Below are 22,825 nucleotides of genomic sequence, written 5' to 3'. Positions count from 1 at the left end.
GGGTGTGTTCAAGGTGGTGAATGCAGTTGTGATTGTGTTCAAAGTGATGAATGCAGTTGTGATTGTGTTCAGAGTGATAAATGCAGTTGTGGGTGTGTTCAAGGTGGTGAATGCAGTTGTGATTGTGTTCAAGGTGGTGAATGCAGTTGTGATTGTGTTCAAGGTGGTGAATGCAGTTGTGATTGTGTTCAAAGTGATGAATGCAGTTGTGACTGTATTCAAGGTGGTGATCAGTTGCGAGTGTGTTCACAGAAAAATTTTGAAAATAAAATTTGCAAAAATGTCATGATTTACAGTAAACTGATTTATTGCATTACATGCACTTTCAATGTGAAATGTTTTTCCATCTGTCCAAAAATGGATTTCATCACAACCAAGTTTGTTCCGGCAGTCCCTTTGTGTTGTCCTACGCTACTTGTACATTTCATAATCGATTCGCCATTGAATCGTCCTAGCCATTGAAGCCGACCCTGAATGTTGAAATCGACATAGACAGCAGTTTATTAGCGCCGTACTGCCAGTACAGAGCGCAGGAAGTTCATGTCTTCAACTCGCGCAATATGAGATCATAGCCTATTGTGTTGAACAGCTCAGGTTTTCTATGCATTCCGTTGATGGAGGAGATTTAGAGCACTTTTCTCTAAAAAATTGTCAATAGATCAAGCAGTACAATATATGCTACATCTCCATTGTGCTACAGGCTAGCGTTCCTCGCAAGTTCTGCAATGCTAATGCAATGTGCATTCCGTACAAGGTTTAAATCTTTATTAAAAAAATGTTCTGTTATCATTTTGTTAGGGTTTGAAGCAGTGATTCCTTATGCTGTTTTTCATTGTTTCATATTCAAGTACAAGTGTCATTGAATTTCGTAAATGTTAGATTAAAATTATAACTTATTCCTAAAATTTGAATATACATACAACATTCATTGCCCAGCTTAACCATCTTACTTTCATGTTTGTGATGAAAGACTCTATACATGTAGAGGGTAATAATCCTAGACCTTTTTGATTCAAGTTGACTCAGTGTCAGACTCCATCAATTGTTGTAAATGATGCTTATCAGTGTCAGGTGATTCCTGGATTACAGACCAATGTTTGTTCCCTCGAGCAACAAGATGAATTGCATTAATCATGCGCACATACAATATTAATGGACAAGCTGTCATGCATGCACACACCCTCCATTTGCTACAAATTACTGCATTACAATCATACTATTGTGATTGTGTAATGATGTGCAAAATTAATGCATTTCACACTGCTTTTTTGCCGTCCTGGCAATTGTTGTCACTCCCCCTGGTTTGTGTTGCGCTAATGATGAATGATAAAGTGGCTTTGTGGCTTTTAAATGAAGCTGGCAATGAACAAATCAAATCAGAGAACAGTATAATCACGTACTCTAGCTTCACCTATCTAAGACCGGTTGATAAAGTTCCAAAATGTAAATTCTTTTAAACCTGATAATGCCCTACTTTCCTGATAGTACCTTTTTGCATTGAAGAGCATTCTCATCAATGGCAAGGCCTGGGCCATCGTTCGTTGTATTTTCTTGTGGCTCAGGTATCAAATAGCAAATTTGCTAAAATTAAGCATCACACATTTAGAAATTTGGAAAATCGAGTTTCAATTTTCAAAATGTGTTGAATGAACAGAGCAGGGTTTTAAACCCATGCATTCCTCTGCCCAATTGCATTAGTTTTCACTAAAAAGCATTCTCATCAATGAGAATTTCATGAGTTACCCTTTAAAGAAATGTTCTGAGAGAAAGCTTGCACACCACTTCTCCGATTACGACCAGGTTGTGCCTGCCGGCCGCACCATTGCTTTGTTCTTCCAAGATACAATTACCGTGGAGGCATCCTGTTGTCTGCGGTGACAGTAGGATGTGCACAGCAGGGGCGGACGCTTTAGTAATAAACAGAGGAAGGGAACGATATCATATTAACCTTTGATATTAACTCTTTCACTGCCAAGGGCTGTGGGAGTGAAAACATCAGCGCGTGTCACCTCTGAGGTCCCATGTTTGCTTCCTGGTTGGTCCTGGTACACATGTGATAGACAGGGAGACTCTATTCGAACGTAAATGTCTCCTCCGGGGTCTCCGGTTTCCTCCTACTTACACTACAATCACCCAATATTGTTTATGGAGAGCTAATAATGTCCTTGTTGATGCTCTCAACTCGATTTATTTTGCTGCAAAGTTTAGAATACATCTACATGCCATGGCTGGCTAGCAACTCTTGTTCTTTCAAAACCTTTGGGGAAAAAGACAGAAAGGGCTGTTCTCATTACTTTGTTTTATCCAGTTCATTAGGCTTCGTCTCAACATTCAACTGCAATAAAGTCTCGATAGCATGCTAAGTGCTGACATTTTCAAGTTTGCAGGAGGGTTTTCCACCCTCTGCTGTTTAGTGGCAGACTTTGGCCTCATTTTGCATTCACAGGTCACATACGAGTCAATGTCAAACCCAGCGATAATAGTTTCACCTGCAGACAAGAGATACTTTTGTTGCGCATAGCAGCAATTATAATCGCAGGTATTGTATTTTAGCCTGTATGCCCGACGCTTTATGACCTCAGTCAGACTTCTTGGTACACTCAAAAGTATTGAATGAGAAGTTTGTAGTAGTATCCGCCTGTGAAACCCCACCCCTCCCCCAGCAAACGAGCGGTTTAGTGCTTAACCCTTAAACCGCCAGAGGCGACGATCGTCGACATAAGGGGGAAAGCGCCAGAGGCGACGATCGTCGACAGCAGACATTTAGTTCCACCTGTCTGCTAAGAGATGGCAGTGAGTGTGCATGTACGCTCTTTGGTACTTCGACAGTGATGCTTAGCACAAAATGGCATCGAACAAATTTCAAGTTTCTATACAAGCTTTTGAGTATTTTATCAAAAACTTGAAGCCCCATTTTCGCGGGAATGACGTCATCAGGAGTAATTAGCGCTGCTACGACTAATTAGACGGATGCTTCGACCAGGAATCGGATGGAAACGATGTATTTAGACCCAGACTTCATATTAAAATACCAAGGGAGGTATAAAAAGCTGATGGAGGTATGTTCTGGCCATATTTTTGTTGATTATGGGTATTTGCACTAATTAACCCCTAATTAGTAAATTTTGGCGGGAAATGTCACAAAAATCGACGGGAATTACCATTTGTATAAAATCATCAGTACATTCCATAGTGTTTGTAACAAAAATAACGTTGTTATTAATCATTTTCAAAAATGCTCGGTTAATTCGGCGCTCAGGGGTAATATGATTTTGTTAATTCGGCGCTTTAAGGGTTAAGAAACCAGGTCCTGATTTTATGATGAATGGCTTCACCACCTTGCCTTATGTCTGGTTTTGCCTGCAAATTTCAATTTCGCCTATCAAAGCCACATGTCATGACCTCTGACCATGAAGACTCCTGCAGGCCACCAAGACAAATGTCTCATGTAAGCACACATTTCACCTTCCTAACTTAGTGTATCGAGCGGTTTAGTGCTTAAGAAACCAGGTCCTGATTTTATGATGAATGGCTTCATCACCTTGCCTTATGTCTTGTTTTGCCTGCAAATTTCAATTTTACCTATCAAAGCCGCATGTCATGACCTCTGACCATGAAGACGCCTGCACGTCAGCAAGACAATGTCTCATGTAAGCACACATTTCACCTTCCTAACTTAGTGTATCGAGCGGTTTAGTGCTTAAGAAACCAGGTCCTGATTTTATGATGAAGGGCTTCACCACCTTGCCTTATGTTTTGTTTCGCCTGCAAATTTCAATTTCACCTATCAAAGCCACATGTCATGGCATGACCTCTGACCATGAAGACTCCTGCACGCCACCAAGACAAATGTCTCATGTAAGCACGCATTTCACCTTCCTAACTTAGTGTATCGAGCGGTTTAGTGCTTAAGAAACCAGGTCCTGATTTTATGATGAATGGCTTCACCACCTTGTCTTATGTTTTGTTTCGCCTGCAAATTTCAATTTCACCTATCAAAGCCACATGTCATGACCTCTGACCATGAAGACTCCTGCACGCCACCAAGACAAATGTCTCATGTAAGCACGCATTTCACCTTCCTAACTTAGTGTATCGAGCGGTTTAGTGCTTAAGAAACCAGGTCCTGATTTTATGATGAATGGCTTCACCACCTTGTCTTATGTTTTGTTTCGCCTGCAAATTTCAATTTCACCTATCAAAGCCACATGTCATGACCTCTGACCATGAAGACTCCTGCAAGCCAGCAAGACAAATGTCTCATGTAAGCACGCATCTCACCTTCCTAACTTAGTGTATCGACCGTGGGCAACGGAGCTTTATTATCTCAAGGTATTGATCCAGCGCCAAGCGACGGCCATCTTGGCAGTCATGAATCGTAAACGACAGCGTCTCGCTTTCTTACGTCGTGATGTTTTCCATTAGCTGTTCTCTACGGTTACATTAATCTCTTTAAGCTGCTACTTTCAAGGACGTGCTCATTTATAATCCATTATCACAATACCGTCAATGAATTCAACAGGATTTGAAGAAAACAACCGTATTGGGATTTCTTAAGAATAGGCAGTTAGTTTTGTGATAGTTGCCATTAAGCTATTTTAATTGGTAATCAAAATTATCTGTTTGTAATAAAAGTGCACTCTGTCCCGATGTCTCAGGTGCAGTCTTGATACTGTGTGGAACTAGGCGACATAATCTTGATACTGTATCATCACCATCATCATAGATCATAGATAGAATATTGTTTCATGGACCACACCCATAAAAAGCAGGTTATATATTTTTGCAGATTACACAAACAACCTCAATAAAATCGCAGACATTTACTTTTGATTGGAAAATTTTGAAGAAATCTCGTAATCCGCCAAAATTAAAATCGTGAACATTCAAAATAATGTTTTTTTCTCGAATATCAAAATGTTGAGGCATGAAGATTTAGTACATGACAGCATTAGCTATTCTGACTATACATGTTTTTTCAGCCAGCTATATATCATTTGCTATCTCATATTGATGCTGTAGAGAAACTTTAGTAAGCAATCCATCACAGTTCTGGCCATAAAATGCTTGATTAGAATATGTAATGACGACAACTGATGTGGTGTATCAGACTCCGACGGTGCCTAGGCCTTGTTTGATTCAGTCCTAAAATCACTTTGTAGGATCTCGATACAAACAGTGATCAATCAATTCTCCAGATTGCCGAGAATCTTATCAGGCCTTCCAACTGACCGAGCAGCCTGCCCTGGATGGTGCTGCTCGAGCCCTGGGAGAATGGCTGCCTAACCAGGAAAACAGCCATTACCATTGAGCCATCAAAACAATGACCATGACGTCACCGAGATGTTCTATGTCACGAAGTGATACAACTTTTGTGATACAACCTTGAAAATATCACATGGCTGGATTGCAGGCTTGGCTACAGCAAAAAACTCCAATAGAAATCTTCGAATAAAATGAGTTTTGCCAAGTTTGAACTTTTAGTGGTTGTCATCCTAGCATCAAATAATCCAGGGCTTGGTATGACTTTCCACCACTCTTTTGTCTCGTGAGAAATAGTGAGACGGATTTTCGCAAAACCCCCATGAGGTTTTGACATGTGGTAAAAAAGTTCACTCTGTAAGAGCCTTCTGTCCTCTTTCGATCAGTTTGTATCTCGCCATAAAGTCGATGAAGTCATGATATTTGATAAAGGAATTCACACTACATGTACAAGAGCCTTCTCTTTTATGTCGTTATTCGATAAACATCGTACCTTGCCATGGTGAGACACCACTCAGACACCCGCTGACAACTTATCGAGAGGTAAATGCGCTTTCAGATCAGACCAAGAAGCCCCTCGGAAATCGAATCAGACCCGGTGCGTTTCACGTCAATTTGAACAGATTCGCCTATGTATTTTCTTCAGGATTGATAATCTTAGCACGGGTGATTCAGATTTCTTTCGATGAAACGAATTATATAGGGAATTATTGGATAAATCATGACCGCTAATATCTAAAGTCTATTATTACGATGTTATATTCATTGAAATATCCCGCAGATATACTTACGATCGATGCCTTGTAATGAATCAATTATGACGTGGCCCGAGGCTAGCGTTGATGTTAGCGAGAGATGAGACGGCAAAAAAGCCAATCATGATCACGTATAATTGACAATATTATAAGTCTGGTTTTATGGCTTTTGACAGTTTTTATATTCTTTTCTATTTTTTCTGTCACATTCTTTTACCTGAGGTATATTTCATCGATTTTGTTCTTTTTAAAAAGTTGCTTTATTTTAAAGATTAAGATATTTAAACTGGAGAAGTTTGTGAGGCGAGACAGGGTGACTGAATATAGATATCATGGTTGCAATTTGCACAATAACAGGCAGTTCATGCAGGGCCGATTTTTGGGGGGGGGGTAGGGGATGGCAGGGGGCCAACTGCTCCCATAGGCCTTGGAAAAATGTGTTTTTTATGCAGATTGGGGCACCAAAATGAGGTGTTAACCCGACCCCCACAGGACCAAGAAGCTAGATATGGCCCTGGCATGCAGAAAAAGCCTTAAAGGGCTGGGATAAGTCAGTATGTTGAGCATCAGTTTAAACGCAGTGTTCCTTGGTGTCGCAACCAAGGACTTCAAAATATGTAACCCTCAAGGACCCCAAAACCTTCATCTAGTATCTCCGGTTGTGGTTTGATTTTCATTCCACCTATGTGGTCTTGATTGGACTACCACAGACCACTATGTAGCTCATTATTGCATGGACATGTTGAAATTCCTTAAACAAAACTGAGAGCACAAAACAACAGGATATGAGAGACTAATATTATTAGTTTGGTACCAGAGCAGCTGTAATCTCGGTCCTGATTGATTGCTCATCTATATAAGAGGCTTGGGGCTCGGTGCTCTGTGCTCAGAAATAGTGTTCCGGGTAAACAAAAGAGCAATTTAAAAGCAGCTCGAGACCAAGCAAGAGCCCATCTTGTGATGCTGAGCCGCGAGAAGATGGCAGCGTCTTCATCACCTTTGTTATTGATCTGGCCGACCGACGATGACAACAGTGCGTTAACGATAACGATGTGATATCGAATTCTTCGGTTAGATACACGAGCCGGCGCATCTTTTTCATTGGCCAATATTGGAAATTGCCCAGATAATACCCGGCCTCTCGGTGTTTGGCGTAGTGGCGTGACAGATGATAGAATTTTATTATAATCATTGGCGGTACATCGGAATTTCATTGACATTTTATTTAATATGGTTTCGGGGCAGAGCTTGTACCTCGACTCATAATATCACCGATAATCTATTGATGTATGTCAGTGAGATTCAGAGTGGAATACGGCACAGCCAGGCCGTTTCCCACAGGGTTTCGAAAGGAGCTTTTAAAGTCAGTATCTTGGTTTCTTCAGATCTTTACAAAATTTTTATTGCATTTTCTTTTTCTTTTAGTTCGGCATGTACATGTAGTTGTGATCTTTATCATCGTAAATTCTTCTTTTTCAAGAATATTCAGTTCAGATGCAGAAAAAGAGAAATAGAATAGCCAGTTTGAGGTAGTAAGTTGCGATATGTTAACTAGTATCTTCCTTAGACGTGGTAGGGGACAGTGGTGGGATTAGAAAATTGAGAAAGGGTTAGAGCACCACCCAGAAAGCACAGGAGGTTCAATCTTGAAGAAACGGATGGTTTTGGGGCACTCTCCTGGAAATAATGGAAATTTATTCAAGTGCCTGGTATCCATTTTCAGGGCATCGGAGGGTAGAAATTAGAAATAGCTCTATACTTCTTTTGGAGAGGTACCCTGAAAAAGGGAAACTCTCTGACGAAAAGGGGGCCATGTGCCTCATATGCTACTCTTTAATCTGCCATTTAGAGCGAATCAAATAGAGAAAATATGCTTATTGATGCTTTGTAAAAGTGACATTTCATACCAGTGAAAGATGCAATAAAAACGACTGGTGCAAATTACAGAAAGGAAAAGTTGAATGTTAGAGTGAAGGATCTGGAGCATGTGTCCTGTCCATATGAAAGTCCTTCCTAGTCAAAGTAGTACTTTCTGCGGTGCAGTTATTGGGTGAAGAAAATGACTCTGTCAGTTAGGTCAGCCTTGATGGTTGTTGTGAGTACTTTGAGGAATGGACCAGCTAGTGAATGATGCTTGGCTAACTACCCCAGCGGGATGGAGCCGGCAAAGGCAGTGCATCAGGATTAGTCACATCTTGACCAGGAGTGGACCGTGAGGAGCATACTGGTGCTGAGGTCATCCATCTCCATCTGCAGCGGGTTCTCCGCGTTGAAATAGACACCATCAGGGAATACATTGCATGAGTGTATTTTTGCAGGTTATATTAAGCTCCATGTCGGAGCGTAGAATAGCTCCAGTTGTGGATCCAGAGATGTTGTGGAAAGCTGGGTGCTCTGCCCCACCCTTATATGAAAGATGACCAGAAATCTTGGTTAAATTGACCCGAAAAAGCACTTGTCCTGAAAGGGGGGGGTGTCCTCCCTTCTTCAGACTGCCGGATTCGTCCCCTGATTACATATTATACTTCATCGACCTAACCGTAGTGGCACACAAAAATGCTCATCGGCCTTGGAGGAGGAACACCTCTAAGTGCAGAGCAAACACTAAGGAAGGATTCGCCTGATAGAATGTCTTGGCCAATGTTGGCTGCAGCCCAAAGAGGTTTGAACTCTGTTTCCTCCTTGAGCTTTTAATCTGGCCCGATCCGCCCTCCATCGATCGTCATGTTTGCTAATGTGACATATCGGCTGTCTCATGGCCCTGAACAATCCAATCGCCGCTGCAGACACCCAAGACAGTTTCTCAAAAGATACTGTTCAGATTCCCAACGATTTGATCAGGGTGTTGTCAGGTTGTGATCGGTTTTCGTTTCTGATAGCCTGTACGCTGATGTAGACATGCATGTCACTGGGAATATCCTGGAAAGTTTGCCGATTACGTCTCAAGAACAGAGTGGATACATGTTGCAGGACCGGACGTCTTATTGACGTGGCTGAAAGGGTTGACCATAGATAACGCCATTTTGGCTGGAACTTGAAATCCAAAAGCAATTAGAACTCCTTCAAAATGAAGTGAATGCCATGTTCAAGGGTGGGAAGTCTGTTCTCTGGAAAAGAAAGAAGTGGCCCCACCATTGACATTGGCATTCGCTTCGTTTTATAAGAGTTCTATTTGTTTCAGGATTCAAGTTTTAGTTAAAATGGTTGGGCCTATTGTCAACCCTTAGACAAGACCACATTGGGACTATTTGCATCATGTGTTACCTTTCATTCTTGAGTTGAAATATTTCTCAGCCCATTGCTCGGATGTGATTTCTCTAAACAAGATGCTGCCCTGAGAATTGTTCACCAGGCCAACAGCATTGCAGACCACCAAAATATTAAGTGTGTTTTATCTTTTTATCATTTTGAGAATAACCTAACTTTTGTAAAAAATATTGAAAAAAAATTGTCATCTGTTAAAATCAGAACAGGAGAAAATAAATTTTTTCAACATTTTTTTCAGAGAGGCACAGAAGTTTAGTGCTTTACAGTAATGTAGACATGTCAATTTAATCAAAATCCCCTCAAATCCAGCCTCACATCGCTCTGTTTCTTAGAGCAGTTTCCATATTTTACCATCAATCCTCTCGTTGTACGGAGCTCATCTATTTTGATGGTGTTTTTCTTGCCAGGCAATATCCTCTCGTCATTTTCCACGATTGATGCAGTTCTTACCAACAACTGAACGCTTATTTTATTGCCTCGCGCTTCACTGCCGCAGAAAAAGTACCGAATGTTTTCGTGACTTTTTGCCAATCAAATTATAAATGCAATATTCTCTGCTCTCGTGTTGCAATTTGCCTGTTTCAATGCAACATCCTGATTTTAATTTCTGCAGATTCAGTATTGCAGCTGCTGCTTTGATAGTAAATGCAAAGTTATGATTATTCGTCAGGGGATTTTTCTCTGGTGGGTGCAAAGTTTTAGGATGACAATTTGAGCTTTTCTATGACTTCGTTTTACACCAAGGCACACGTTTGTCCTTATTTGTTCTCTGGACTCTTCAAATTTGATATGTCAACACATATAAGGCATCTCTTCATGTCAACAAAGATTGAGGTCAATGTGACCTACTTTTCTGTCAATGTGACCTACTTTTCTGGTGTTAATAAGTCAAGGTGATAAAATACATTTTACATCATGGCACACATTTGACATTATTTGTTCTAGACTCTTCAAATTTGATATGTCAACACATATAAGGCATCTCTTCATGTTAACAAAGATTAAGGTCAATGTGACCTACTTTTCTTGTGTAAATAGGTCAAGTTGATCAAATCAAATGTGGGTCATATCCCAAGAAACATTCAATGTGTTATCTTCGAATGTATATCATTGATTAATCTGATCAAGCTTAATGTAGTGGGTGAAGATTATGACCTTGACCTAATTTCCAATGTCATTCTCTAACCATACCCATAACCATATTCCTGCCATTGATCACAGGTGAGCACGTGGCCCGTGGCCATTTCATTTATCTAGACAGAGCTAATCAAACTTAAATTTGTCTTGCTTCTGTTGCAAATGCCTTGATAAATAATGAATCATGTCGTCAGTCTTCTCAAATTCAGAAATGAAAAAGGCACTTTCTTCAATAACTATCACCAATTATATCAAAATTGAAATTTTAAAGTTTATGAGTTACAGCATTTCATGAATTCGAAGAATCCAATATGCTCCTTGTCAACCATGATTGTGATTTAGTATTGTGTTTCATCATTTGTCACATTTCTTCCTAGCTTGCTAACAGGAAATCAATTCGAGCATGGAATCCAATATTCCTCACTATCATGATGTATATTAGAGACTAATTGTCTCTTAATAGGATTTCCCATAAACCCGTATTACATATTCTATGGAAAGAAATTAAGCCAGTATTAAAGGATATGCTAGCTTAAAGGAGGAATAACACTACTGCATGCCGTCAACAACATACTCTAGATAGTGATGAGGCTCAGTCAATCTTGAGGCTCAGTCAGTAGTAGATATTGATGAGGCTCAGTCATGACTAGATTAAGAGGCTCAGTCTATCTTGAGGCTCAGACAGTAGTAGATAGTGATGAGGCTCAGTCATGACTAAATTAAGAGGCTCAGTCAATCTTGAGGCTCAGTCAGTAGTAGATATTGATGAGGCTCAGTCATGACTAGATTAAGAGGCTCAGTCTATCTTGACGCTCAGTCAGTAGTAGATAGTGATGAGGCTCAGTCATGACTAGATTAAGAGGCTCAGTCTATCTTGAGGCTCAGTCAGTAGTAGATATTGATGAGGCTCTGTCATGACTAGATTAAGAGGCTCAGTCTGTCTTGAGACTCAGTCAGTAGTATATATTGATAAGGCTCAGTCATGACTAGATTAAGAGGCTCAGTGAATCTCGAGGCTCAGTCATTAGTAGATATGCTGCTCAGTCATGACTAGAGGAACAGGCTCAGTCTATCTTGAGGCTCAGTCAGCAGTATATATTGATGAGGCTCAGTCATGACTAGATTAAGTGGCTCAGTCTGTCTTGAGGCTCAGTCAGTAGTAGATATTGATGAGGCTCAGTAATGACTAGATGAACAGGCTCAATCAATCTTGAGGCTCAGTGAGGAACAGATGAAGAGGCTGAGTCAAACTCAACCAAGTCCAAACTCAACCAAGTCAGCAATGCCATTGTTATTCTGATATATTAGTGTTGAGATCTTAGGAATGATCGTCCTTTGCCACATCACCTGACCAGAATGGCAATATCGAGCGGGTAATCATCTAAACCAACGGTGCGCACACAAGCGATCGGGAAGATTATGATCTGATGGAGAAATATACAGGAGGTGGTCGGCACGGAGACACTTTGTGGTGGAGGAGTTCATAAGGTGATTGGTGTGGGGATTGGTCGTGAATGGAGCGCTCAGATATGTTAATAAGATGGTGTTGTTGTGTTGGATATGACAATATTTGATCTCAGTGAGGGTTGACCATAGGCACTACCATTTTGGCCAGAACTTGAAATCCTAAAGCAATGGAACTCCTTCAAGGTGAAGTGAATCTCAATTTCAAGGGTGGGAGTCAGTGGGTGATATGAATAAAGACTAGCAAATGCTTTTACTCCGGTTTTGTACAGGAAGGCCTAGTGTAAATGTACATTGAGATTTAGATAAAAGCATTTGCTAGTCTTTATTCATATCACCCAGTGATTTGTTTGCCAGAGAACAGGCTCCAACCCTCAAAATTGGCATTCACTTCATCAAGGAGTTCTAATTGCACCAGGAGTTCAAGTTCTAGCCAAATGGTGGTGTCTATGGCTAACCCTCAAGATGTTAGAAATCTTCCTTTACTGTTCAAGAGAAATACTGGCTTTTGCTTTCAGTCATACAGGTCTTTTATAGACAATGAAATCAATCTGTTGCCTGGATTCGAATTTACTGGTGATTGTATACAGTTTCACCATTTTCCGAAATGGCTTCTTCCGGACTGATGATGTTCATGTCTGATCTCGCAACTGGCCTCCAATAAGAAGAATGATCGTATTGTCCTCTGCCCCGTCCTAGGTGTGCGATAAGTTGAAATGCAAGCCACCAGGAGGACCAGGCCACCAGGACATTGCCATCAGACATATATCCCATCGATTATGAATCTTACAACATCATTGTACATCGCCATCTTGATGAGAAAGCTTTTGTAAACTGATGCACTAATGTCTTGAGACACAACACCGAGCTACACTCGCTCAAAAATAAGAGCTTTTGGCCTTCAGAAGCAAATTTGATATTAACTTCAAGGAGAACTATAGCAACAGTGAATTTCAATACCCTGACGCAAAACAATGTCGATATGATATATATTTTTCAGTGCACAGCATAATATCTCTTTGAATCGTTATGCATTGTTCGTCAAAGGAATTTATTTCTTGCGTAAAAAGGTACAAATGATTTTAATTTACAGATCAAAGGGGATAAGAAAAGCGATGTCTTATCATGTGAATACTTAGATATTATTATATTTCTCTACGGTTGAATGCTGTTATTGTGTGGTATTGAATATTTCATTTGACGTTTACAAATCTGAACTTAAATTTTGGGGATAGATGAGTTAAAGGGTAACTCGTGTCAAATTTCACCATATAATGTTTTGGCTGTTTTTGACAAATGACTATGTCACTTTCTCATAAATCGGTAAGGTTTTCGAATCGAAATGCACATTTTCTAGAAATTGATGGTTTAATCCCGCCCGGACGGCTCGCTTCGATGCCGTTTTCGTTGATGACGTCACAACATGAACATTTTCGCGGTCGCGGTGGTTTACATTCAGCAATTTTATAATAAATCTAATCAAAAATGGAAAATTTGAGCTTTACATTTGTGATCAACAATTAAAAACGGGCGTATTTCCGCAAAGTTGTAAATCTCATCATAGTATCACTTTAAACATCATCATATGAACAACAGTAATGTTGATGCCAACAAGATTGCAAAGAGGTAGAAAACTTATCAGAGTTACCTTTTAAAGACAGGAGATTGAAAAGATCAGAATTCTGATCAAGGAAGAACTTGATGTCCTGTGATATGCGAGTGACATCGCAAAGGCTGATCAGCGTCATCAGATACTGACCTAACAGCGCCTGTTCCGTGGATTTATCTGGTTTGGACATCTGCTTCTGTACATTGCATTACTACACATGGTCCAAATTGGAAATGCTGGGGTACTTACTGTCCAAATTGCTGCGCAATGTATGTGTGAGTTAAGCGCTGAGTTGCACACCAACGACGCGCCAGTGATATGCTTATAGCTCTGTTTCCCGTAAATTATGCGCGACCTACGCACTAGGTAGCGCGTCAATGACGCACCAATGATGCTAATTTAGGGATGACAATTGTGATTTGGACTGTACTCATTTACTTAACTGCAACAGGATTCTTTAAGCTATCAAAAGTGTCAAGAGACCTACAATTCTGGTTACATTTCTGGAACTTTCTATATGGATGGAATGAGTGGTTGGCACATAGTTGCCTGGTAGATGTGGAGGGGCTGCCTCCTTGAAGCTTCATCACCAACTCTTGGATCCAAGTTTGGTCTGGTCCCTTGCCTGAGACCTGTCCGGCATGGTTGAACCTGCCAGGAGCCGGGGGTCTCAGGGTCACAAGGACACAGCGACACAAATAGGTGCACCATGGCAGCAAGGTCAGGATCTTCCGAATGCTGGACTCCAGTGGTTAAATCCTTTTCAGGAATATGGGTGTGATTGACAAGGAAGGGAAGTCCAAGATCCAGTAATGTCTGCTATGACCAGCAATGTAGAAATCACACCAAATCACAGCAGTTTGATGTGGCCTTACTCCATGACTGCTCCAATATTGGAGATAAACTGCCCAAATTCTTTGCAGCGAAAATGTTCACCATTTCTTCAATTCTTTCATGTTTCTATTTTGCAGTTGGTTAAGGATCAAAATTGAAGAGGGACACGTGGAGATTTGGATTACCGGTATTCTAATTATAAGGTAGGTACCTTTCTCTAAATTGTTCACATGCGTCGTTCAAAGTCGTCTTTAGGTCAATTTACCGTTGGGTTCCCAGGTGACGAATCAGAATAAAACATTGTCTGCAGCCTTCTATGTGGTGGTATCATCTTCATCTGATGCAAAGGCCTTTGTGGTCAAAATGGTGGTAGCCATTTTAGGGGCAAAAACTTCAAACCACGACTATTACGAAACCGGTAATGTGTCCTTGGCTTGTCTGTCTGGCCATGCCAGTTTCCAAATCACAATGTCAGTTGCCCAGGCCATTGTCTTCAGCCTACTCTTTGTTGGTTACTCCGTCGTCCATCACGTTCATTGGCAGCGGAAGGAAGCTGTTTACCTAATCCTGTCGCTCCTAGAAAAGGGAAATTAGATATCTGATCAGGGGGGCTGTTCAGTCATGTCTCGGCGCAGACTAATTCAACAGTTTTCGCGAGAGTTCTAAAGCAGTCTCATCAGTTCTGATTCATTCAAGCCCAATTTTTGTTGTTTTGAAGCACGTTATCCCCACAAATGTAAAAAATATTAAAATTGAAAAGTTGTCTGGTTTCGCGATTGTAACATGCACTTTGTAATTTGAACTTTGCACTTTGTCATTACAATCAGCAGTTCATTTTGTTGATTTTGAAGTATTCTTTTCCAACTAATTTAAAAAAGAGAAGAAATTGAACATTACCTTTGTCTGGATTGAAGCATGTAATATGTAATTTGCACGTTGCACTTTATCATTAGAATCGGCAGTATATTAGAGGAAGTATTCAGCTGACCTATAACCCCATACAGCCTTGGTAGTACCGAGTTTCTTTTCGGTTCCAACGAGGTTCTATGTAAACATAGAGACAGCTTGATTATGTAAGCACTGCAGTAAACTAAGTAATAAAATGTCTGATCGGGTAGACAGCCCTGCTCCTACCAGATCTAGGGTGGTGAATACTGCCTTTGATAAATGGCTGTCAGAATTTTCTAAAAAATTTTATCATGGATGCTTGATATGGCAGTGTCTGAGCTACTGATTCAGCCCGCCTGCTGATCCGTCTCCAGCTTTAAAAGACGTGATTTGAATTCACCGTGCTCCACTTTGATTGGGCACTGTTCAGACTGCCATTCTTTTGACGTTAGGAAATGTCTTTTGGCAATTCTTCATGTCTGTGAATCAAAGTGTCCACGGCATGAATACTGAGTGATCTGGAATGTTCACTTGGAGGAAACAATTGGTCTCTGGAAAAACCTTTGGCAGAGACACACCGCTTACCAGTCAAACCCTTGAGTCTATACAATACCGCAGTGTCCGTCGTCGTCGTCATCCTTCGTCTGTATCCTGTTTCAAAAACAGTGGCACGTTTCTTAACCGCTAGTGCTATGAACGTGAAACTTCTTACACATGATCCCTCTGGTCAGGCGACCTCTGACAATGAATTTCAGTCCGATTTGATTCTTAACTTGGCCACTAGGTGGCCAGAGGTTGAAACCTAAAAATTGTGATATCTCTCTAATGAGTGACCAGTTTTCGATAAAATGTTTATGGTAGGTACTCCTAGCAAGGATACATCGCATATCATACGGGTTTTTGATTTGTCCAAATTTTCAAGGTCACATAGGTCAAATGGCGTAAATTGGCCGTTTCAGTGTCCGGAGTTGATCTGGTTTCTTCACATACAACCGAAGTTCTGTTAATTTCCGACACTGTCTTGTCTATCTGTTTGTGACATGAGGTAGGAAAGCGGATATTTCTTGATTGTGTCCAAGTGCACCTTCGATTGACATTCAGGGTCAGGGGCGTAGACTCTCATGCATAATAAATATCTTGCAGTATACTATACTATCAATCATATAGAAAGCTTCCGTCACTCATTTTCCTTGATCGATAAAGCAGACAGCCTCTGTTGTCTTCACTAATGCAGTGGTTACATGGTCCTGGTAAAGGTAATGTTGATGTCCTTGACTGATGGAGCATACAGCCTCTGTTGTCTTCACTAATGCAGTTGTACATGGTCCTGGTAAAGTTGAGGGTTTATTATCTCGACAAATAACGTTCGAGATGAATAACGGATGATGATTGCCGAATTTGAAGCTCATTTACCTTGTCAGGGAATTTCCATCTCTTCTTGCACATTTAGTGAATAAAAAATCTGGCCGCAGGAATAAATTTTCTGCCAATGAAAACAAATGAATACGTTGGCTGAGTTTTGATGCTCTATTATTATGACACTGTCGTCGTACACACGCAGGAAGTCCTACATAGAAACTCCATTAGAAGAGAAGTCTTACGGAAGCAGGCAGTCAGCAGCAGGACGTGGGCCCCAATAACCACATTTCTACGCATTATACCTGGTTTCATTGAATAATGCGGCCATGTTTTTAATGTAAATACGAGAGTTGTTATTCGGTGATTGCGTGGTTGCTTCATAACAGTGTTATAGTTATGAAGATATGATGTTTTCAGCATGCACCATTGCTGGATCCCGAATGCGTATTTCTGTGCTCTGACTGATGTGGTTCTACATGCTGTGGCATATTCGTGAGCATCCTCGAATACCAGGGTCAGCTGTATGCTCCTCCCCTTGAACACATCACTGACACTGGAGTACCGATGGGTATTTGCGGGTTGAGACGGACAAATAAGCTTGCCCAATCAGAACGGCTCTTTTGTCATTCCTAGCAACACGGTCACTACTGAGTTTAGTAACTGCCCTTCTTGAAAAAGAAATGATTAGCCTTTCTCCAATTTTAAATGCAGTACCTCTCTGGTTTTCCTAATAAATTGAATAGAATTTCCCATAACCCCCCCCCCCCCCCCAACGCCCCCCTGATTTTAACCTCCTGGGTTTTGATACTAGTTTGTTGGCATCCAGGAAGTGGTGAGAATAGGACTGTATTCCCCATTACTGTTGCTCTCTGGATGCTGACGCTGATATACATTGTCATCATATCCGATTGAGAAAAACCTGATAGGCAATTGAAGCTTCTCTTTAATAGTTCTATCCAAAGTATTCCACACTGCCTGGATCAAAACATGCACACACCGTGCACGCTGATGCTGGGGCCTTCTCTGGCCTGGTGTGGGTGGCGCTAGTGAGCTATCGAAGGTCCCCAGGAGACTGTGTTACTTTAGAGAACGCTGCTGTACGCCCCGGTAATCCCTCAGATGAACAATCAAGTATAACTAGATCATTTGAGTTAATCCTTCGAGGATAAAAATTTTACCTTTGAAAACATATCTGAAGCCTCGTAATCGCTTAGAACCCATTTATATTGTATTTAACCCACTAGTGCCCTGCAGATGAGAGATCTCTGTCACAGGAAGCCGCAATAATGATTGCCTGCAACATAAGTCACTTGTTTGCTGTGGTCGTCGTAGGTACCTACAACACAGGAGGCAGTTGTCTGCTGCACTGTACAAACAAGTGATTTTAGTCGCTGCAACATGCAACAGAGGCAAGACAACATAACAGAATGTGGTTGGAATTTGGCCACCTATTGGTAAAATTGCAATATCTCATCATGTTGTCATAGCACCGTCCCAGGTCGCAGCAACTAAAATCGCTTGTCTGCGCCGCGCTCAACTTGATGTGATTTCAATGAAATCTGTTCTTGCCGGGAGATGATAAAATGCAGATTGTTGAAAATCTGAGACATTCAAATGGAATTGTCGCCGTCAAAGTAAATGCCTCCTGGGAACAGAAATGGCGTTGTTCGCCAGAGCAGATTGTGTCGGGTTATGTAAACTGAGATTCTCCATCGGTTGATGATAAATTCAATTCCTATTTACAGATTTTGATTGAATTATTCATAACCTTCTGTAGAAACTTGAGAAAAGAATTCTATTTTGAAGATAATCTGTACAATTTGATCCCACTGTTAACTTCTGCGGAAACCAGGCGGGAATTATCAAAAATTGACGGTTCCATTTGTTACAAAATTTGAAAGTTGAACTTTAATTTGAAAATTTCACACTGTATATGAATTTCAACAAGAGTAGTGTAGACAGATATACAAATGCCCTAAACCTGGTGCACACACAACAACAGCCAATGATGCCGATATAGACCACTTCGTTTCGTTGTGGTAGCAGACCAATGGTTTGTCAACTCTGTTCTCCACTCCAGAACTGAAGTTATAGTTTCGACAGGTTGAACGCATTAGAAAAAAAAGAAAAAGAAAGAGAAGCGTCTTCTCATTGAGCATCCCTTCAGGCTGGTAACATTTGCAGCAAGGGGATTCTCAGTGCTTGCCCCTTGAATGTGGAACTCACTGAGTCACAACCTTTGGAAAGAAATTGACTCTTAACACTTTCTGAAAAAACTTGAAAACTCTTCTCTTCCGAGAGCATTTTGGAGTGTGAGCGCTTTTGAACATTGTATTCAGTGGGAAAGGCGCTATATAAAAGATGATTTCATTCATTCATTCAAGATGTGATGCACTTCTTTGCATTAGTCACATAGAGAACTGATGAGGGAGCCCTTAGGGAGCAGCCTAGTGGTTAACACTGCTGGCTACCACGCAATAGGGCCCGGGTTCGATCCCGGGGAGAACCCAGGATTGTATTTCTGGATGAACCGGCGTGGCTTTCAAGGAACTAAAATTCCTGGCTCTTCACAACACGTACATTAACGTATGAAATACTCGAGGGTCTGTCGGATGAGACTAAAAGCCGTGGTCCCTTGTACCCGAGTGTCTATGCCAGGGCAAGTAAAAGATCCCACATAGGTGGACAGTAGCCCATAGTGGGCTCCATACCTCATCGACGTCATACTCCAACTGGAGGTTTGGCGATTATCATCCAGATCCAGATGAGAGAAGGATCTGCGATAAACCTTGGTCTGGAAAGCGACAGTGATGTTGACCCTATCACTTTGGCGCTTGGGGGAGTAAGCTTAGTTGTTGGGGTGCTGTCACAGTGAGCAAATAGTCTCAAACCAGTGCAATCAGTGTAAATGCAACATAAGCAATGATAAGTCTGGTAAGCAATAGCGAGGTTGACTCGAACAATTTGCGCTTGGGGGAGTATCAAGCTGTAACTTTTAGTTGTTTGGCTGCTGTCACCGTGAGCAAAGAGCCTAAACAAGATCAATTCTCGTGACAGTGGCATCGATCGATACTCCAATGAAGGTAATCAGGAAACCATCACAAGTGCACGAGGGCATTAAGGGATCGATGCCTGATGGTCATCGGGCTTTGCTCTCGGTCGTAAAGTCACCTTAATCGGCCAATCACACGATATCAAAGGAGGCGATGTCGGCGTGTCTGGGGGACATGCTTGCAGTCGGCGCCAGTCCTGAAGGTGATCTTACGGGCTGAATTGGTTCATAGCAGATGACCGAGGAATAGCAGGATGAGATTAAGTCTGAGCCCGGAGAGAATTTGGCGCGGGAAACTTTTTTTCGCGCCAAAAGTTGTGCGTGCTAAAAATACCAAATACAGTGGAACCTCTCTATAGAGGACACCCTTGGGACTGACAAATGTTGTCCTTAATAGAGAGGTGTCCTATTAGAGAGGTCAAATTGAATGGAAACAACCAATTTGGGACCAAAAGTAGTGTCCTTAATAATGTGGTTATAGAGAGGTTGTCCTTGATAGAGGGGTGTTCGCTAAGGGAGGTTCCACTGTAATGTGTTTCTCTACTAACTGAGAGCTGAAACAAAATTGGAAAAACATAAGCACGTTCCGAAAAATAGTTTACTAATGAAATGGAAAAAGAACAAACATACAGAGGTAAAAAAGCTGCTCGCACATTAAAACGCACTCCAGAAAGCAGAGGTTGATGATCATGCCTGGCGCTCATCATGATTGTCATTCACAAATTGGTCTGCTCAGTTCCAGTGAGGGAGTGTGACCAGTTATTTTGATATTTCAAGATGTTATTGGTACGAGTATTTTTAAACCAACCCTTAATTTGTTTGTGATGTGGCTTTCTCCTTCAAACCCTCTCTCTTCTGACCCATCCTAAATCAACCGACCCTCTGGCATGTCCTTTCTTGTATCTTCAATGAACCGTTTGAGATCCGAACCTAAACACAGAATGCCAAACCCATCTAATATCCTGACTTAAAGCTAATGATCTTTGAGTGGTAACATAAAGAAAGGGCATCTTAGCTTCATGACCGTTTTAGCAAATCATTTCGGCATGACTTGAGTTTGATGCAGGATGACATAGTGGAGATGCAGCAGGAGATGTTGTCAAAGGGCATCAATCAAATCACAAAAAGGTTCCGGATGGCACAGAACAGGAAATGGAGAAATTTTATCATCGGTAATGTCTAAAAAAAAGTGATGCATCTAAGTATAAGCCAACAGTAGTAAAAGTCATCTCTTTCACGACTCTAAAACTAGTGCCAATTTTGCAAATGAGGATGAATTTCAACAATCTGGAATTTTTGTTTTGCATGTATTCTAAATGCTTTGGGATTCTAGCCAGAATGGTGGTATGGTCAACCCTTTTTAAGTGAGACTTTCAAGTTAAAGTAAGTTAAAGTTTAGTTTTATTGTCTGATATCTACTGCAGTAGAGGTGTCGTCCCAATTCACACTTTTAAAAGTGAACTTCGCATGGTCAACGTTTGAGCCAACTTTTACATTTTCACCATCCACGAAAAATATGCCTCCTTATTTCCTGTTCAAAACTCGCAGATCATTTAGCTAGATTTGGCTATGGCCTGCTGGGCATGTGGACAATGGGGTTTCCTTCAGAGACTTGCGAATGGTGCACCCCTATAACTGTTATGATTGGTGATGTCATTGATGCATTTAAAGTACATGTATAACTCAGTGAGCTGATCTGATCCACTGGGATGAGTTAAGAGGCAGTGATATGCTAATTATGCTTTGGTCAATATCATGAAAAGAACAGTACATTGAGAATACAAATCAGGCCAGATTCAATGTACTCCGAGCTTTATCTATTCAGATTTATTATCTTATGCAAATTATTGTCAGACACGTCCCTTCCATTGCCCTTTATGATGACAGACAAATGTTTATGTCTGCAAGAAAAATGTCTTTACCATTGAGGGATATGAATAATTGATCTTTTGTAACTGAAAGAAGTTGCCAAGATGTTCGCTTGAAGACTGAGAGAGCGTAAACTAGAAAATATTCAAGTCACGCCTGTCTGTCATATGACATCATCCCCTCAGAACGTGTTAGGAATATCCAGTATTTGGTCCTCCGGGTTTTCGAACTTTTCATTTACTCAGCTCAGCTGTAGGTCTGTGATGTACAGATATGGACTTGAATTCACTCTTAGGGAAAGATTGTAGGTAATATTTAGAATGTTTGAAAGCAATATTTAGAAAGATTGTAATCAATATTTAAAAAGATTGTCAGCAATATTTAAAAAGATTGTCAGCAATATTTAAGAAGATTGTAAGCAAAATTTAAAAAGATTGTAAGCAATATTTAAGAAGATTGTAAGCAACATTTAGAAAGATTGTAATCAATAATTAGAGATTGTAAGCAATATTTAGGAAGGGATTTTAAGCAATATTAAGAAAGTCTGTAAGCCATAAAGAAAGACTGTAAGCAATATTCAGAAAGATTGAATAACAATATTTACAACTATAAGGGAGTTTGTCAGGCTAAAATAGACTTGTTTATACTGATTTTCCATGACTTTTGTGGTTAAATCATGATTTGGAAGTAAAAAGTAAACAAATATCTTTGCACCTATCTGCTGGGGCAGCATTCTGACACCTCCTGGGGCAGCCTGCATGGCAGTTTTCTGGTGCCCTCTGGTTCAGCTTGGCAGCCCAGCAGGCTGACTGTACCTAAAGTCTGCCGCTTTTTGGCAAGACCAGGTGCAAAGTCAAGTTCAAACAACTCATAATATCGCCTGTAGTCAGTTGTACAGGTTAGAGTCCCCGTTTTCATTCAATGCGATTTCAAAAGGAACACCAGTTATTGTTGTTGGACATGCCAATAGGCGTGATAGATCGTAGCTATTGTTGGTCACACTTTCAACAGGTCTAGGTGGATCTAATCATTGACAACACCCCGTGAATACAAGCATTAGTCGGCCAATAGCCCTCGAGATAGGTAATGATATGCTCACTTTACACTCAATAGCGACCCCCTGGTTCGACTTGCGACCGGCTTGTGTTGACTTGTTCCGGAGGGTTGGTGCTGCATGAAAGGGAAAGTCGTCTTGGCCATTTTGATCACGCACCACTTGTCTAGCTTTCAGACTTGTTGGGCTGTCACCCTTGAGTTGTTCAACCTGTCCTTGATGGCATTTGTCACCTTTTTGTTCTTGACCTGGGATACCTTGCGGAGTGACAGCAA

The 22,825-nt window shown here is 41.0% G+C and overlaps 1 protein-coding gene across 4 annotated transcripts in view; it reads left to right on the top strand.

Annotated features, from left to right (window-relative positions):
• Window positions 1–22,825, top strand: part of LOC135497863 (poly(rC)-binding protein 3-like) — a 210,199-nt gene that overhangs the window by 35,973 nt on the left and 151,401 nt on the right. For all 4 annotated transcript variants that reach the window (XM_064787842.1, XM_064787843.1, XM_064787835.1 and 1 more), the window contains exon 2: window positions 14,466–14,531. The gene's annotated coding sequence lies outside the window, so the exon portion shown is untranslated. The remainder of the gene's footprint in view (window positions 1–14,465; window positions 14,532–22,825) is intronic.

Source organism: Lineus longissimus, chromosome 13, assembly GCF_910592395.1.
Source record: "Lineus longissimus chromosome 13, tnLinLong1.2, whole genome shotgun sequence".
In the NCBI taxonomy this organism is placed as follows: domain Eukaryota; kingdom Metazoa; phylum Nemertea; class Pilidiophora; order Heteronemertea; family Lineidae; genus Lineus; species Lineus longissimus.
Note: the sequence above shows the minus strand (reverse complement) of the source record. Positions and strands in the feature narration are given on the sequence as shown.